Source organism: Mastomys coucha, chromosome X, assembly GCF_008632895.1.
Source record: "Mastomys coucha isolate ucsf_1 chromosome X, UCSF_Mcou_1, whole genome shotgun sequence".
In the NCBI taxonomy this organism is placed as follows: domain Eukaryota; kingdom Metazoa; phylum Chordata; class Mammalia; order Rodentia; family Muridae; genus Mastomys; species Mastomys coucha.
In genome coordinates, this window is record NC_045030.1 from 109,262,071 (window position 1) to 109,282,730 (window position 20,660).

The following is a 20,660-nucleotide window of genomic DNA, read 5'->3' on the forward strand; positions in this document are numbered from 1 at the left end:
TCTTTCTTTTTTGTAGAGCTTTCTAGAGTGTTTTTGAACTGCTATTATGGGATCTTTCTCTCTCTCTTTTTATAAAGGCACTTAGTGCTATTTACTTTACTCTTATCACTGCTTTCATTGTTTTCTAAGTTTAGGCATGATATGCCTTCATTTTCTTTGAACTCTAGAGAATATTTAAATTTTTCTTTTTTTCATCCAGGCCCAGTGATCATTGAGTAAAGAATTGTTCAGTTTCTATGAGACTTGCAGCCTTTCTCTTCTTCTTAAAGTCCAACTTTAATCCATGGTGATCAGTTAAGATTTAGGGAGTTATTTCAGTCTTATTGTATCTGCTGAGGCTTGCCAAGAATAATCTCAATTTTGGATGTTCCATGAAGTACTGAGAAGAAAGTATATTCTCTTGTGTTTTGGTGAAGTATTCTGTAGATATCTTTTAGGACCATTTCATTTGTAACATCTTATTGTTTCTCTTTTTAGTTTCTGTTTCAAGGACCTGTCCATTCATGAGAGTAGGGTGTTTCCCTATTATTAATATTGGGATTCCATGTATGATTTAAGCTTTAGTAATATTTATTTTATAAGTGTGAGTGCCCTTGCATTTGAGGCATAGGTATTCAGAACTGAGATATCATTTTGGTTAATTTTTCATTTGAAGAATATGACGTGTCCTTGTCCTTCACCTTCTTTTTTGATTACTTTTGGTTAAAAGTCTATTTTATTGAATATTAGAATGGCTACTCCAGCTTGATTCTTGGGACTATTTGCTTGGAAAAGCTTTTAGTAGCCTTTTACTCTGAGTAAAGACTATCTTTGTTGCTGAGGTGTTTCTTGTATGCAGCATAATGATGGATCCTAATTACATATCCACTCTGTTAGCCTGTGTCTCTTATTGGGGAATTCAGTCCATTGATGGAAAAAGGTATTAATGACTAATGATTGTTAATTTCTGATTTTTTGATGTAGTTGGTAGTGTGTGTGTGTGTGTGTGTGTGTGTGTGTGTGTGATGGTTCTTTTGGTTTTGCTCATGTGAAATTATCATTTCCTGTGTTTTCTTGGGTATAGTACCCTCCTAATGTTTGAGTTTTCTTTCTAGTATCTTCTGTAGGGCTGGGTTAGTGGAAAGATATTTTTCTTCCCCTTGGAATATGTATCTATGGTTATTGAAAGCTTTGCTGTATATAGTAGTCTGGGCTCACATCTGTGGTCTTGTTGGCTTTTCAAGACATCTACTCAGGCCTTTCTGGATTTTAGAGTCTCTTTTGAAAAGTCAGATGTAATTATGATAGAGATAACTTTATAGATTACTTGACCTTTTCCTCTTGTAGCTTTTAATTTTCTATCTTAGTTCTGTACATTTAATGTTTTGATTTAAAATTTTTTTATTAAATATTTTCTTTATTTACATTTCAAATGTTATTCCCTTTCCTGGTTTCCCCTACAAAATCTTCCTATCCTATCCCCCTACCCCTGCTCCCTGCTCACCAACCCACTCACTCCTACTTCCCTCTTCTGCCATTCCCCTACACTGGGGCATAGAGCCTTCATAGGACCAAGGGTCTCTCCTCTCATTGACGTCCAATGAGGCCATCCTCTGCCACATAGGCAGCTGGAGCCTTGGGTACTCTTTGGTTGGTGGTTTAGTTCCTGGGAGCTCTGGGAGTTATGCTTGGTTCATATTGTTGTTCCTCCTATGGGGTTACAAACCCTTCAGCTCCTTGGGTTCTTTCTCTAGCTTCTCCTTTGGGAACCCTGTGCTCAGTTTAATGTATGGTTGCTAGCATCCACCTCTGTATTTGTCAGGCACTAGCAGAGCCTCTCAGGAGATAGTGTTTTGATTTTTATGTGGCAGAAGATTTTTCTTTTCTGATACAATGGATTTGGTGTTCTGTAAGCTTCTTTTATGTTTATAGGCTCAGCTTCTTAAGGTTAGGGAAAATTTTGTTTATGATTTTGTTGAAGATATTTTCTGAGCCTTTGAGCTGGGTATCTTCTCTTAGATTCCTCTTATTCTTATATTTGGTTTTTTCATTGTATCTCAAATTTCTTGGATTTATTTTAGTAACTTTTTAGATTTAGCATTTTTTGACCCATATATCAATTTCTTCTATTGTATCTTCTATACTTGAAATTCTCTTATCTATCTCTTGTATTCTGTTGGTGATACTTGTTTCTGTAATTTGTGATCTCATTTTTTTTCTTGTTTTCCATCTCCGGGAATCAATTGCTCAGTTTGTGTTTTCCTTTTTGCTCTTATTTCCATTTTCAGGACTTGAACAGTTTTATTCATTTCCTTCACATGTTTAATTATATTTTCCTGTATTTCTTTATATTTCTTCATTTTTCCTTTAAAGGTCTCTTCCTGTCTGATTGTATTTTCTTAAATCTTGTTAAAGGATTTATTCATTTTATGTATTCCTCTTTAAAGCCCTCTATCATCTTCATAAGATTAGATTTAAGTCCATTTTTTTTGCACTTCAGGTATGTTCGGATATCCAGGTCTTGTTCTAATCAGACATATGGGTTCTCATGGTGCCATATTGCCCTGGCTTTTGTTAATTGTGTTCTTATACAGGTCTTTAGTCACTGTATTATCCCTAGTATTGGCAGACCTCGGTAGTTTCTGATAGCAGCAAGCCTCTGAAAGTACAGGTGGGGGTGGGAGTACCTTATTGCAGCAGGACTCTGGGATTGCAGATAGAGCTGGTTGTATTGGTTGGCAACAGGCCTCCAGGGTTGGAGGCAGAGCTGGTAGTCCATGATTGCAGCAGACCTCTTGGATTGTAAGTAGTGCTGGTTTTCCTGGTTGGCAGCAAACTTTCTGGGATGGAGGCAGAGTTTAGACTCCCTGGTGGCTTTAGGCCTCTGGTTGCCCCAGGAAGCAGCAGGCCACCAGGAATGCAAGCAGAGCTGGTGGCCCTTGATTGCAGTAGGACTCCTAGATTGCAGGTGGAAGTGTGGACCAGAAGATGGATTACAGAGTAGGTGGGGCAGACCTCACAGCTGCTGGGCTTGCTAGGGAACCCAGAGGACAAGGGGTTATGGTATAGGATTCTTACCTGGTTTTTACAGGTGGCAGCTCACTAGGGATTCAGGCAGAGCTGTGGCCCCGGGAATAGATTGCAGCTAGTCTTGTTCATTTTAAGTTTAATCTTAATAATGTCTCAAAGATTTTCTATAGCATTCTGATACATTTACACAAGAGTAAAGAGTTGACTAGAAATAATCAAATTAGATTTGTATTTCTTTCCATAGTTACCTATATGTGTATATTTATGTTTTTGTTAAAACAGAATTTATTTTAAATAAGAGTGAGAGGGAGCAGAAATTAATGTAATGACCAAAGAGTGACCCAACTTGACACCCATGCTTTGCGAGACAGCCCACCCCCTGACAGTATTAATGATTCTGTTATGGTTGCAAACAGGAACCGAGCCTACCTGTCCTCTGAGAGGCTCCAGCCAGCAGCAGATGGAAAGGGATACAGAGACCCACAGGCAAACTGACTGAGCTCAGGGAAACTTGTGGAAGAATAGAAGGAAGGCTTGAAGGTGCCAGAGGGGTCAAGGACACCACAAGAAGATGTACAGAGTCAACTACTCTGGGCCCATAGGAGCTCACAGAAACTGAACCACCAACCAGGAGCATGAATGGGATGGACCTAGGCCCTTATACATATGTAACAGACATTAGGATTTGGTCTTCCTATGGGTTCCTTAACATCAGGTGCAAGGTCTGTCTCTGACTCTGCTGCCTGCATTTGTATTCCTTTCCCCTAACTGGGCTGCCTTGCCCAGCCTCAACAGGAGATGATACATCTAGCCCTACTGCAACTTGTTGTAGCAACATGGCTTAATATTAATGGAGGCCTCCACTTCTCTGAGGAGAAAGAGTGTTGTAGGTGTGGGGGGTAGGAGAGTTGAGAAGGAGGGAGGGAATGGGAGGAGATGAGGGAGGGGAAGCTACTATAAGGATATAAAGTAAATTACTTGTTGGAAAAAATAAGAGAGAATGATAGAAATAGTCTTCTTCAGGGAGTAATATATCATTTGATTATGAAATGGTCAGTCCTAAAAACATACATATGAATATTATATAGACTCATATTTTATGAAAAAAATACCTATAAATTCATATACATATAGCACTATAAATCATTGTTATATATCATTTATTATTCAGAATTATTATTTATTCATATATATGTATATATATATATATGTTAATTGGGCAAAGGATATGAATTTGAAAAAAGCAAGGAAAGGTTTATGAAAGAGTACAGAGGGAATAAAAAATTGGAGAAGCAATGTAATTATACTATATTCTCAAAAATCAAAGGAAATAATTAAAAAGAAAAAAAATCACATATTTTATTTGTTCTGAGCATGTATGTATTACTTAGGCAGCTTCTAGCTGTTTTATGAATGGCGTTTTGACCACTTATGAATTCTGTAATGATTTTCATCTTCTTCAAAAGGAAGCTTGTTTGGTGAGGGGTGAGAGCTATATTCTGTGGATATAAGAATAAATACTTTAAAATGTGTTTAAAGATTATACTGGTTTAGGAAACTGATGGCAATAGAGTCTCCTCTGTGACCTCATTAGCCACAGGTGGTTGGTTAAACATATAGTGCCAAGCATGAATTCCCTCCTACTGAGTGAGCATTCTTTTCAATTAGGTGACTGTTGGTTACCCCAAATGATATATATGCAATTTTCAGAATATTTTTTCAAGGCTGCTCATTGTGGTTTCTTGACATTATAGCTAGATGATACTACTGTTTGCTTTTTTTCTGTGGGCAGCTTGAATGATTTCTTCCAAAACTATGAGAGTTAGGTCTCAGAGCGAGGTTTCCCATTCAGATCCTAATCAACTCCTTAAAATCCTGTGTTAGAAGTCTGTGTTGTCCTTAGCATTCTGAAGAAGCATTAACTTCTTTGTGGAAGATGTCAAGGGCATGGTAGTAGCCTATATTGTTATGGGGGCTCAGGACATCCCTTGACCAACAGCTTGAGAGATTTCCAATGCCTGTCACTAGAATTTTTATTAGATATTCTATGACTTTTAGGGGATGTATTATATGTGCAATAGGTAATTTTATTTAGTCATGAAATGATACAATAGTATAATTTTATATGGCTTTAAAAAGCAAATTATTTCTTAAAGTAATATTAGTTCTTTGAGAGTTTCATACAGTATATTTTGATCATATTTACCTTCTCCTCCAGCTCTTCTCAGAGATTCTACTCTGTTCACTCTCATCTTCTTATACACTCAACTTTGAGTTTTCTTTTTGACCCATACAACTATGCTTTACTTTATTAGATATTTTCTTTATTTATATTTCAAATGTTATCCCCTTTCCCGGTTTCCTTCCCTCCCAGAAACAACCTATCACATTCTCCCTCCCCCTGCTTCTATGAAGGTGTTCCTCCACCCACCCACCCACTCCCACTTCCCCTCCCTCGATTCCCCTACACTGGGGCATCTATTGAGCCTTCATAGGACCAAGGACCTCCCCTCCCATTGGTGCATGACAAGGCCATCCTCTGCTACATATGCAGCTGGAACCATGTGTACTCCTTTCCAACTATTCTCTTAAATGGACATATTATTAGAAGGAATCCTAATGACTTATGACTATATCCATAGATCAGTATGTCTTTCAATAATTCTTAAAGAAGCATATTCTTGCAGTAGATGACAGTAAACACAGAGACACTTAAGTGGGCAATGTGCAGAGAATAAAAGACTTTGGAATGTTCTGCCCTAAGTAGGGCATACGTATCACATTTCCTCAGCAGCAACTTTTTCCCAAAACATCATAAAAATAATCTCTAGATTTCAAATCACCTTCAGCACCAATGTCTTCCACATTTCTACTAGGTTGAACAATTAAGTCCCACTTAAAGAATTACATGGCTTTCTAAATTCAAATTCGCCAAATCCACATTCCTCCAAACAAAAACATGGTTAGGTGTACCACAACAATACCCTACTCCTGCTACCTACTTCTGTCTCAGTGTTTTATTGCTGTGAAGAGAAACTATGACTGAGTCAATGTTTTTTTGGTTTTGTTTTTTAAATGACAGCATTTAATTGTAGCTCACTTACAGTTTCAGAGGTTCAGTCCATTATCATCATGGTGAGAAGCGTGGCAGCACCAAGGGATACAAAGTGCTGGAGAAGGAGACAAAAGTTCTATATCTTGATCAGACAGCAATTGGGAGGGACTGGCATCCTCAGTTAGGTGGAAGCTCTCTTCCACCGTGGGTAGATGCTGAGAATAGTAGGAGACCTCCAAAGCCCACTACCACAGTGACACAGTTTCTTCAAAAAGGCCACAGCTCCTAATATTACCACTACCTACGGCCAAGCATACTCAAACCACCACCGTACGTATGTAGGGGTGTTTCTGTGTTAACATTTCGTAAGATTATCAAAGTAGTATAGGAAAAACTCCTATTCAATCAGTCCAAAGTCTAAGAGAAGAAAAGTCTTATTAACAATTAAATATACGAATCTAGACAAACATGACAAAAGAAGTCAAATAGAATGATTTACAAAATAAATGATTTCTTTTATATAAAAAATACTCTTCCATGTAAATATATTCCATTATATTTCTGTAAAATTCAAATGATTCATGATTACCTACTATCAGTAGTTAAACTGACGTTTAAATTCCAAAGACTAGTATTTGTGATGTTTTCATAATTTTTCATATTTGCCACATGCTAAATGACTGCACAGCTTCCTTAAATTTCTGTTGTCAAGATTTTACTTTGCCATTATAATTAGTTATAAAACATTAAATTAAAATTTTAATATATAATTGAATTATAAAGAATGTAATCTTACATTTAATCCTGTTACAACCACTACTATTTTGAAAGACTGGTTAGACCACATAGTTGTGTTACTTTGCACAATACAGTTAAAATGAATAACTTAGTTTGTTAAATCTATAAAATTAGTTAATAAAACTTTGAGATTAAAATAATTGAGATGAAAATAAAAGACTATAGTATTTGCATTTTGTTTTAGGTATGCTTCCTATTATTTTTTATTTTAATACATGGTTTTTCACTTTTAACTAGTAGTTTATTCTTTAGTATTTTAAACATATATTAATTGTACATAATATATTGATTACGATACTTTATATAGAGAGAATATATTTTACTATAGTCACCTCACAGCCCTTACTTGATCCCCTGTCATTCCCACTAATTTTCTTCTTTCGTTTCCTCTATTTTATTTTTCTCCTAAGCAAGGTCCAAACAACAATGTCAGTAGACATGCTAACATTAAAGGGAGAACTCTCATGGGACCCTACTTACAGAGAAAGAACTGTATGCAGCTAAAAACTTGTGAGAAGGGTACAATTAATCTTCCCTAGGGTTATAAACCATAATTAATTATCTAATATTAATAAGTTATCCCTTAAATCATATAAATGCAATTAATAATAAATGACTCAGCAGGTTGTATTTGTATATGTATCCCTGGGTGTATGTGTGTTTAAAACAATAACAATTTTAGAGGAAACAAGGATGATGATGAGAGGACTTGGAGAGGTTGTAGGGGAAGGATATAATCATATGAAAGAAAAAACATTGTCATTTATTGCCTGATAATTTCACATATGCATATAGCATTTTGATAAAGTCAACCTTCCCTTTGCTCCCTTATGATTCTTCTCTGACTCCCTATATTTATATATTTTTTCATATTCACCATATATTACCTTTATATATTCCACTCCTGCTTCTTTTGAATCCATTTCTGTTCCCAGCCAGTTTCTCTTTGTGTATTTCATTTTTAAATAATCTAGTTAATTAGCATTTCTTGAATAAACATCAAATGTGGGATTTCACTGAAGAACAACTTAAATGGCTATACCATTGAAAAATAAAATATTCTCTTCTTATGGCAAGGAGTAACTTTTAGTATCATCCAAAAGAAGGGTAGGGCCACATGAAGCCATCTTTCATCTATAATGAACTATATATGGGCCCAATCTGTGCAGAACTTGTGTAAGTAATGACTACTGCTATGATTTCATTACTGCAAAAGTTCTGTCATATTCAGAAGATAACATTTCACAACACTCTTCCCTGATAATCCTTGAGCCATTTTAGAAGTGATGTGGATACATCATTTAAGGATTGGTATTCAACAGTCATGAATAAATACTCAAATATAAAAGATAAATAAAATTAAATAGGAATGATGACAAAATTATTTATAACAAATAAAATGAAAATAAGCTTGTCATCACTTATTATGGAAATACAAAGAAAACATTGACAGTGAGATATCATGTCATACAAACTAGAATGGCCAAAATAAAACAAATGAAAAATAACAGCAATCACACACTAAAACCACCAATGTGTTCAAGAATATAAAGAAAACAACAACCTTTTATATGGCTTATAAAGGTATAAAATGCCACAGCTGATTTTCAAAAAGCTTTGGTCACTTCTTAAGAGATTAACTAAACACTAAATATATATCTCAAATCACATCCTTAAATAGAATAAAATCTATGTACAGTTTATCTTAAAATGTAAGTCAAGTTAGATTTAGAAGGTATGTATTCAGTGCACATATTAAAGGTTACATGGCTGAGGATGAATCCTGAATTAATAATATTTTACTGCGAATGAAATAATGTCAGTGTCCCTTTTAAGAGAAAGTCATCAGAAAATTGTGAAAAGTATGTCAGATAGATGCGTACTTAATCTTGACTTTGCCACTTATTGACTATCTGATACTAAAAAAAGAATTACTGACACTTTGTAGTTCTAGATTTTTCAAGTGGGAGTTATTATCTCATATCTTTGGAAAGTAATTATGAAGACTGCATAAATTTAAATTATTAATAGTTGATATTTGTAGATATTAACATATGGTAAGTATTTTGTTGAACATATTTTACATATTATTTCAATGATATTTTACAATGACTCTATGGTGCAAGAGTTGCATGTTGAATACTGACTGATGACCGTATAGGAGAGAAGTTTTGTATTAGTGTACAATACCTTTGAGAAGGGTCTAAATCAGGCACTAAAAAGATGGCTAAAACACTCATTTCCCCTTAATAACAATAACTGTCAAGTGGTTCTAACTTTGGATAATGCAGGTGGTATTTTTCTTAGTGCATTTAGTTTTCATCTCTATGCAGATTGAATAGTGATGATGTGACATATGATAAAAGTACAATTCTGAAAGAATTACACTAATACTGCCATAAATTTTGAATTGGGCCTCTTTATATGGCACCTTCTTGCTAGGTTACTTCTTCCAATGTGAAAACAATACTATCATACCTACTTGTGTTGTTATCAGTGATAACATTAAATTGCATTCTACATACTATTACCGCAAAAACTCACTTGAACCATCTAAGTAACGTAAAGCAGCCTTTATTTTGAGCATGGAAATGGAGACCTACAATAATAGTTAAAATGTTCAAAGTCTCACAAGGACATGTAGAAATGGAAGTTTCATTCCCATGATTAGTATTAACCAAACAGATTAATTTAATCAGTGTATGAATTTGAAGGGCTTTAATTTTCTGCACTTAGGATTTAGTAGTGGGTAAAGAATTTAGAGATCTTGAATCAGCTGGGCATGGTACTATAAGATTACAATAATGTGAAATGGGATACTGAGGGATGACAACTGCAGAGTCAAAGAACAGACTAGGTTCTATGATAGGACCCTGTCTTGAGAAAGAAAATCAAAATCAATTTTGATATTACAAAATAATTTTATTCCTTTAACAATAGGAACTTATTTCCTTCTAAGAGCCTATAGTTTTAAAACTTAGAAATGTATTGATTAAACTTGCTTAAAGTTTATGAAAAGGAAACAAATAAATTTGCCAGTTGATTTATTCTGGAAGACAAAAGGCTGATGAACATGAAATGAGAGCAAAGACACTGACTTGCAAATTTTTTATTAAGTAGGCATGCTTCTATTACTCTTTTTTCTGTGCATATTTGCCTGCATTTTTTAGTAGTGACTATAGTAGACATCTAACCCTTTGCTTTTCTTTCTCTCTTTTTTCAAAATGATACAAAGATTATCTTTTTGTTGATGGGCTATTATCTCAGGCAGTCAGGTTATAATATAATTGATTAGACCAGAGAGTTCTTTACATTCCAGCTTAATTATAATCTAGTCTTAAGATACACTTTGGACTGATTGACAGCATGATTCCTTGATTACAATGACACACACACACACATCCTTTAACTATGCTGTGGTCTCCATAATAACGCAGTTACAGACATCTTTTGTTGGGATGGGAGACAAACCTTTTCCTTCTTTTCTGTTAATTCTATTAAAGGCACATCTTTGACATTTCACTGAAGCTCTTAGTGTGCTTCCCTTTGGGTCTATTTTTCCTCTATATACTGTGGCAACAAACCTTGATTATAAAATAAGGATATTTCAAGCGAACATGTAATGGGAGACACAATTAACAGAAAGACAGTGATGATTAGAATACTTGCTTTTAGAAATAAACATCAAAAACAAATTCAGGATAATTATCTTGAAATTAGATGCATTCTGCTATTTATATAAAGGAGTCTGTGACCCCTCTGAAAGGACATTTGCCTCCTCATGCCAATGATTTACCTTTACTTTCCTTTTTCTATTATTTGTTAAACTATGTGTTAGCTTTCTGTGCAAATGTGAAAAATAAGTCATGAAAATTATACAGAAAACAAGAATAATTATAGAAAATCAATAGTCAACTTAAATGTCCTATAAATCTCCCCAAAAACTTTCTCCACCAGATAGAAATTGTTTTCTTTTTCCCTGGTCAAGTTTCAACATATAGCTACTTATTGGCCTTAAATAATGATTCAAACCCTGCATTTGCCCCCAGTGGGAAAGTTAGGAAAGTACTCCTCAGTTGAAGTTAAACCCTCCAATATAGATTCTGGATTATCTCTCCTTTTATTCTTTCAACTAACTTATAGGATGACTGCTCTTTCTTTATTCTCCAGAGATTCTAGCAGTTTATTCATAGATGTCACCCACAATCTTCCAACTCCCAAAGTTTTGTTCATTTATTGTTCTCTTTTATGTGTCTAGCAGTATATGTGTTTTCACATGTGCCATTGCTGATCATTTTCTTTCACTTAGTGATATGATTCCATTAATTATCGTCTGTAACTTCAGTCTGGTGTCTGGGATCCCTTGGTTTTACTTAAATTGAAAAAGCTTTATTTCCTCTTATTATTATCTCTGTTTCTGAGATAAAGTTTTATTATATACAATATTGTTGATTATGTGTAATTTTCCTCCAATTATTTCTTCATCTGTAAGGATTCTGACTAGAGTCCAGGAGTAAAAGCACAAATCACATGAATACCAATCTCAGTTAAAGAGGGATGGTTTATTGAATGAACACCCCAAGACTGATCGACCAGGGCAACAGCTCAAAGTTGTGTGCTGGACATTTCTCAGGTCCAGATTATAAAGGCCAAAACTTCAAAGTCACAATGACCTTATATGCGGATGCTGGAAGTACTGCCTGGCCATTGGCCCTGACTCAAGATATTTTAGACGTAACAGTTCATATTGACTTTTAATTTAATGGGTCGTAGATGAAGATTATAGTTGTAGGGTTTCTTTAGATTAACAAACGTCATCACATAAAGAACATAAGAGAGTATTTGCTCAACATGACCATGCTCTAAGTGAAGTTATTTTTCTGTATCAATGACTGGCAGGCATATTACAGCAACAATATGAAATAGCTGGCAGGCATGAAACAAAATGGCTACAGCTATGCTAGTGGGCAGGGCTCAACAATTCTCCCTTTGAGTTGTTATAGTGAGTCAAATCATTGACTCAAAATTTCCTCTAAGGGTAAGGAAAACATTAAAACAAACATTAAATCCAGCCTTTGTTGGCATTTTGTACTCTCTCTCTCTCTCTCTCTCTCTCTCTCTCTCTCTCTCTCTCTCTCTCTCTCTCTCTCCTTGTCTCTTTGATTCTTTATTTGACTAAGTTTAGGTTTTAAATAATTACGTCTGAAAGATTAACATAGAAACAACATTGTTTACCTAGAATAAACTTCCCTGTTGCATGAAGAGAAGATCAAATCCTCTCCTGTTTTACACTATGAGTTCAGCTAATGAATCAAGAGATGAAGTTAAATGACTGACTGTTTTGTTTTAAGTTCTTACAGGTATTGATTGATTTATTAACTTAAGTATTTAAAAATTTGATCTTGATTAATAAGTTCCATTTCTCTCATACTGGTAGACCCTGCTATGTCGATGCCTACTAGCAGGGAAACTAGTACTGGAGGATGTGCCTCAGCAGCTTAAAGCAAGACAAAATAGAAAACAAGCCTCCAGAGTCTTTTACCAGTCTGAATTTCAATTTCATGCTGGTGTTGTCTGATGACCCATCCCTAGTCCAGGTTCTGATGTTTCCAGGGCATGAACCTCAGATGAGAGTGAGGAATTCAGCATTCAATATATCTACTTTCACAGCCACTGGGGTATTCAGGATCATGAGGTTGGGTGCTTTTTAGTGTGGGCTCTGGGGGCTTCCTTTTTGAGTTACCATTTCAGCCTGTTAGGTGGGACAATGGACAGTATATACTCTTCTCTGACTACTTCCAGATGATTATTAAGACATTGCCATAGATGACCAGGGAGGCTGAAATGCTAGTCAAAGGCTAGGCAGTGGGGCATTTATCAGAAGCATCTGATTATCTGATCCAGTTGAAAGATGAGACAATCATATGGGCTTGACTTGTTGACATTGGTTTTCACAAGGCAGAGTTCTGGAGCATTCATAGGTGATCCCTGGATGGAGTCTGACAGCCAGGTGAAAATCTGTTGAGATGAATATAGACTAGGGACAGAAGTTAAAATTCTCTAGTAATTGGGGAAGGTAAGGAATCCCATGACCAAAGGAAAAAAAATCTCATTTTCAAAACAGATGGGTGTACTTATGTGGATTCCAATTAATGTGTGGGAGGTAGATCCAAATCTTATGACTTTTTGATTCTCTGAAGATTGTGTGAACTTTAGTTTACCAAAGGATGTATATTAGTATTACCGTTGTATTAAAATCTTTATTTTAGAAAAAATAATTAACAGGTGTATGTAAGAGAACAGGAGTAGATTCAGGCCTTTGAGACCTAGTAAAAGTTAGGGGTTTGGGTCAAAAGTCAAGGCATATTCTTTTTCTAGTCTAGAGGGCTAGATATACAGATTGAACAAAGATGTTTTTAGCATGATGGGAAGCTCCTTTAAGTTTGTCTTTAGAAGACAACCAAAAGGAATTTAAAATCTTGAGCTTAGGAACTGAATTGAAAGGAGCCAGTATTCCAATAGCTTACTAAATCTCGATTGATCAATGTTAAAATTCTCAACCTTGAAATTTTAGTATAACAAGAGCATGGTAGGGGAGAAATATGAAACATTTTTATTTTTTATATATTAAATTATCTTCTTATACCTCTACAACTTGCATTTTTATATCTTAAAAAATCCTTCTGGAAACAACCTAGATGTCCCACAACAGAAAAATAGATACAGAAAATGTGGTTCATTTATACAATAGAATACTATTTAGCTATTGATCATGAGGACATGATGAGTTTCGCATGCAAATGAATGGAACTAGAAATCTTAGGATATCTAACTAGTATATAGTGTTGGCTTTGGTCATAGGCATTGCAGTGTAGCTTCTTATGTTGTTATTTAGTGTATTTGGGCTCTGTGTATTTTTGACAGGAGTCAAAGAAATTCAGTTATTCTGAGTATCATACAGGTATCGAGATAATTATATATTTCAGATAAGTGTGTTATGCAAAATAATATGTGTAAAATTAATTGCTATTTTAATGGACGGAGCTGTAAACTATTCAAGAAGTGAATATCTCTTCAATAATTTCTGAGGAAAGTTGTATTACTAGCAGGGTTTTATAGCACTCACAACCCATATAGTGGTAGGAGATCTGTAGAAAATCAAAACAAAAGAACAAATAAATATGCTGATTCCAGGAAATTCATATTCCAACATACTGTGTTCAAAGAGTTAGTGGTAGGAGGAATTGTTTTTCTACTCTGTTATACTCACAGTGACCCATGGTATGACATGCACCTGAAGTTATACCAGCAATGAGTCTGTTGTACTGGCTGTCATCTCTGAAATACAGTAGACTGCCCAGCAATAGAAAATGATAAAAATGGGCTGATGTGACTGGAAACCAACTCAAGGGCTATTATTTAAAATCATCTCAGTCAGCTTCTTTGATGGGGAGTCACAGATATTCTTATCTGATTTCTATAGTTACTTCATGTTGTTTATTCACATCTGATATGTCTTTCTATGTCTGGTTTACCTTATTCTATATAATCTTGAGCTCTGTCCATTTACCTACAAAATTTATGCTTTCCTTTTTCATTACAGATAAATAGAATTTCTTGTGTATATGTACCACATCTTCATTATCCATTCATCTTTGGAAATATATTTAAGTGTTTCCATTTCTTAGCTATTGTGAATAAGGCAGTTATAGACATTTTTGAACAAGTATCTGTAGAGTTATAATGTCTAGTCCTTTGAGCAGATGCCCAGGACTAGTATAGTTGGCTGTATTTATAACTACCCAACTGTCTGTGTCTCTGTGGCAACTGTGGTGAATTAATGCCACACATCCAACTTGACTCAAGAGATCAATTGCAACTCCAACACGAGTTTGCTTTCTCCTTTTAATTTCAGACAATCATAATTTCAGAGCAGAAGAATAAAGAGTACTTTCCTCAAGAACTGATAGAACAAGGTGGTTGTTTAATGAGGATACGATGAAGCCCAGAAACAAATAGACTCATGCCAATGACACAATACCCAGGCACCAAACTGGCCTTGACTGGTCAAATAAAACTCCATTGCTAGAATTTTGCTGGTATTCTTTCATTCACACTTTCTTTCGCAAATTGTTGGTACCTAGGAGGGTACTGTACCAACCTAGGAAACTAAAACAGACATTTGTTTCTCTGTGATGTTATACAAGAATCTATAGCATTGCAAGTTTTAAAATTCTCTCATGACAACTCATTTAAAAATGTGGCTATCTGTATGACAATTTCTTCTTTTTTTCTTTTTTTGTTAATTTTGAGTAGAGGAGGAGATTTGTTCTGTGGGATTCTTTCAGAGAATATTCTTAATTCTGTACTGTTTTTATTTATACATCTAAACATGTAATTAAATTCATCCTAAGCAAATTTTCAAATATTCAATTCCCTAGAAGAAGTTTTAAAAAAATACACCTATGAGTCTCAGCTTTTCAACAGAAAAAGGGAAAGGAGCATATTCGTATAATAATGACTCTTTTCCCATGTTATTTGTGATTCATGAAAATTACTTGTTATATTTGAATTCATTTTGTTCACATTTAATTGAACTTTTGTATTATTGTCTGAGAGAACTTAGTTCTTGTCAGAAAAATAGATCTTTAAGAGATGTAACTATTTTAGCCCTTTTGCCCAGTCCTTGCTGCTGGGGCAGACCCCTAGTTGGTCTGCTCCCATGAAGACACCATATCTTTATCCATCCCAGAGGACCTGCGCTGCACTTGGAGCAGTTGGTTGGAAAGACCCCTCCCCTGGGCCCCCAAGTCCTGGAGCTGCTGCTGGGAGCCTGGTGGACTTGGGACCCACCACCCACCAAAACCCTGCCCTCCCAAATACCACTCCGGTTTTGTCCCTTCCACTCCTTCCACATGGTCCTTGCTCCTGGAGCAGACCCCTAGATGGTCTGCTCCCATGACGACTCCATATCCTGATCCACCCTTGAGGCTCTGCTGCACTCAGAGCAGTTGTCTGAAGGTCTCCAAAGAGATCTACTGTAGCCAGGACAAAAGATCAGCAGCCTCTCTACCCCTGTCAAGAGCCCCTAGTTGGAAGGCTCCACAGGGGATCAGATGCAGCCAGGGCCCCAAGCCTACCAGAAGACCTGAAATAACCTAGGGACAAAAGACACATTCTCCATACAGTCACCCAGACCAATAAAAAACAGGAATATCCAGATGGTGTAAGGTAAGTAAGTGCAAGACCATAAGCAACAGAAGCCAACATTCATGGGCATCATCAGAACCCAGTTCTCCTACCACAGCAAGCCCTGAAGACACCAACACACCTGAAAATCAAGAATCTGTCCTATAATCCTATCTCATGAAGATAATAGAGTCCTTTATGGAGGATATAAATAACTCACTGAAAGAAATACAGGAAAAGACATGTAAACAGGTGAAGGAATTGATTGAAGTGATCCAAGACCTAAAATTAGAAGTAGAAACAATAAAGAAAACACAAATGGAGAAAAACCTGGAAATGAAAAACCTAGGAAAGAGGTCAGGAATGTACATATTACCAACAGAATACAAGAGATAGAAGAGAGAATTTCAGGTATAGAAGATATAGTAGAAGAGATTGACACAACTGTCAAAGAAAATTCAAAACATAAAAAACTCCTAACCCAAAGCATCCAGGAAATTCAGGACACAATGAAAAGACCAAATCTAAGAATAATCAGAATAGAGGAGAAAGAAGATTCCCAGCTCAAAAGTCCTGAACATGTCTTCAACAAAATCATAGAAGAAAACTTCCCCAACCTAAAGCAAGAGATGGCCATAAAGGTAAAATAAACCTATAGAACACCAAATAAATGGGATCAGAAAAGAAAATCTTCTCATCACATAATTATCAAAACACAAAATGCACAGAGCAAAGAAAGAATATTAAAGTTACAAGGGAAAAAGACAAAGTGACATACAAGGGTAGACCTATCAGAATTGCACCAGAGTTCTCAACAGAGACTGTGATAGCCAGAAGAACCTGATCAGAGGTCATGAAGACTCTAAGAGAACACAAATGCCAGCCCAGGCTACTATACCCAGGAAAATTCTCAATCAACATAGATTGAGAAACTAAAACATTCTAGAACAATACCATATTCAAACAGTATCTATCTACCAATGCAGCCCTATAAAGGATCCTGGAAGGAAAACTCCAGCACAAGGAAGATACCTGCACCAAAGAAAGGACAAGATATTAAGCATCTCACAACAAAGTCAAAAGCAGAGAGCCACAAGCACATAAAGCCACCTACAAAAACAAACATATCAGGAACCAACAGTCATCTCTCTTTAATATCTCTCAATATTAATGAACTCAACTCACCTATAAAAAGATATAAGCTAACAGACTGGATATGCAAAGAAGATCCAGCATTTTCTCCATATAAGAAACACACCTCAATAACAAAGACAGACACTATCTCAGAGGAAAAGAATGAAAAAAAAAAATCTTCCAAGCAAATGGTCACAGGAAACAAGCAAGAGTTGCCATCCTAATATCCAATAAAGTAGACTTTCAACCAAAAGTTATCAAGCGTGATGAAGAAGGACACTTCATATCCATCAAGGGGAAAATCTACCAAGAGAAAGTTTCAAGTCTGAACATCTATGCCCCAAATATAAGAGCCCCAACTTCATGAAAGAAACTTTACTAAAACTCAAAACACACATTGAACCCCACATAATAATAGTGGGAGATTTCAACACCCGACTCTCAACAATGGACAGGTCATTGAAGCAGAAACTAAACAGAGACACAGTCAAACTAAGAGAGGTTATGAACCAAATGGATTTAACAGATATCTACAAAGCATTTTACCCTAAAACAAAAGAATACACCTTTTTCTCAGTACCTCATGGCACTTTTTCCAATATCGACACAACTCTCAACACAATCCTCAACAGATATTTTTGAAATAATAGAATAAAATAGAATAAAAAAATAAAATAAAAGAAGATTGAAATAATCCCATGCATCCTGTCAGATCACCATGGCTTAAGGCTGATCTTCAATAACAGCAAAAGCTATAGAAAGCCCACATACATGACGAAACTTAATAATTCCTTATTCAATGACAACTTGGTCAGGAAAGAAATAAAGAAACAAATTAAAGACTTCCTGAAATTTAACGGAAATGCTGACAAAAATTTATGGGACACAATGAAAGTAGTGCTAAGAGGAAATTTCATAGCACTAAGTGCTCTGGTAAAGAAACTGGAGAGATCTCACTCTAACAACTTAACAGCATACCTGAGAGCTCTTGAACAAAAAGAAGCAAACTCACCCAAGAGCAGTAGAAGGCAGGAAATAGTCAAACTCAGGGCTGAAATCAACCAAATAGAAATGAAGAAAACAATACAAAGAATCAGCAAAACCAAAAGCTGGTACTTTGAGAGAATAAGATAGATAGACCCCTAGCCAAACTAACTAAAGGGCCAAGAGACAGTATCCTAATTAATAAAATAAGAAATGAAAAAGGAGACATAAAAACAGAAATGGAGGAAATTAAAAAAAATCATCAGACCCTACTATAAAAGTCTATATTCAAAATAACTGGAAAATCTAGATAAAATGGATGGTTTTCTAGGCAGATGCCACATTCCAAAGTTAAATCAAGAACAGGTAAACTATATAAACTGACCCATGTCACACAAGGAAATAGAAAAATTCATTAAAAAGCTCCAAACCAAAACGAAGCCCAGGGCCAGAAGGATTTAGTGCAGAATTCTACCAGACCCTCAAAGAAGACCTGATACCAAATTTCCTCAAAGTATTCCATATAAACAGAAGGAACACTACCTAACTTGTTCTATGAAACCACAATTATTCTGATACCTAAACCACACAAGGACTCATCCAAAAAAACAGAACTTCAGACCACTCTCACTTATGAATATCAATGCAAAAATACTCAATAAAATTCTTGCAAACTGAATCCAAGAACACATTAAAACCATCATTCATCATGATCAAGTAGTATTCATCCCAGGGATGCAAGTTTGGTTTAATATACAAAAAATCATTAATGAAATCCACTATATAAACAAACTCAAAGAAAAAAATCACATGATCATCTCCTTAGATGCAGAAAAACATTTGACAGAATACAAGATCCCTTCATATTAAAAGTATTGGAGACATCAGGAATTCAAGGTCAATACCTAAACATAATGAAAGCAACTTACTGCAAACCAACAGCCAATATCAAATTAAATGGAGACATACTTGAAGCATTCCCACTGAAATCTGGGGCAAGACAAGGATGCCACTCACCCCATATCTATTCATTATAGTACTCAAAGTGTTAGCTAGAATAATAAGACAACAAAAAGAGATCAAGGGGATAAAAAATGATAAAGAAGAAATAAAGGTATCACTATTTACAGATGCTAGGATAGTAAACATAAGTGACCCCAAAAATTCTGCCAGAGAATTTCTTCAATTGATAAACAAATTCAGCAAAGTGGCCGGATATAAAATTCACTCAAATAAATCAGTAGCCATCCTTTATACAAAGTACAAACAGACTGAGAAAGAAATTAGAGAAATAACTTCCTTTACAGTAGCCACAAATAACATAAAATATTCTTCTGGGGTAAATCTAACCAAACAAGTGAAAGACCTGTATGACAATAACTTCAAGTGTCTGAAGAAATATATTGAAGAAGATCTCAGAAAATGGAGAGATCTCCCATGATCTTGGATTGGCAGGATTAACATAGTAAAAATGACCATCTTACCAAAGGCAATCTATAGATTGAATGTAATCCCCATCAAAATCCCAGCACAATTCTTCAAAGACATGGAAAGAGTAATTCTCAAATTCATCTGGAAATGAAAAAAAACCAAAATAGTGAAAACAAGTCTTAACAATAAAAGAACAGCTGGGGGAATCACCATCCCTGACCTCAAGCTATACTGCAGAGTAATAGTTATAAAAACTGCATGGTATTGGTAAAGAGATAGACATGTTGTTCAATGGAATAAAATTGAATGCCCGGAAATAAAACCACATAATTATGCATGCTTGATCATTGACAAAGATGTCAAAAATATACAATGGAAAAAATAAAGCATCTTCAATAAATGGTGGCTATCTAACTGTGTTTCTGTATGTAGAAGAATGAAAATAGACTCATATTTGTCACCTTGTACAAAGCACATGTCCAAGTTGATCAAAGACCTCAACAAAAAACTAGATACACTGAATCTAATAGAAGAAAAATTGGGAAAGAGCCTTGAACTCATTGGCACAGGGGGGAAATTTCGTAAACAGAACTCCAATGGCTCATGTTCTAAGATCAAGAATTGATAAATGGGAGCTCATGAAATTGAAAAGCTTCTGTAAGGCAAAGGACTTAGTCAATAAGACAAATCAGCCACCTACAGATTGAGAAAAAAGAATCTTCACTAACTACACATCTGATAGAGGGCTAATATCCAAAATATATAAAGAACTCAAGAAGTTAATCACCAAAAAAATAAAAATCCAATTAAAAAATGGGGTATAGAACTAAACTGAGAATTCACAACAGAGGAATCTCGAATGGCTTAGAATCATTAAAGAAATCTTCAAAGTTCTTAGTGATCAGAGAAATGCAAATCAAAATGACCCTGAGATTCCACCTTAGACCAATCAGAATGGCTAAGATCAAAACCTTAGGTGACAACACAGGTTGGATGTAGCCCGCGTGGTCCTCTCGCCGGGAAGAAGACACGCGGACACTCTAGGTTCCTTCTGCAGCAA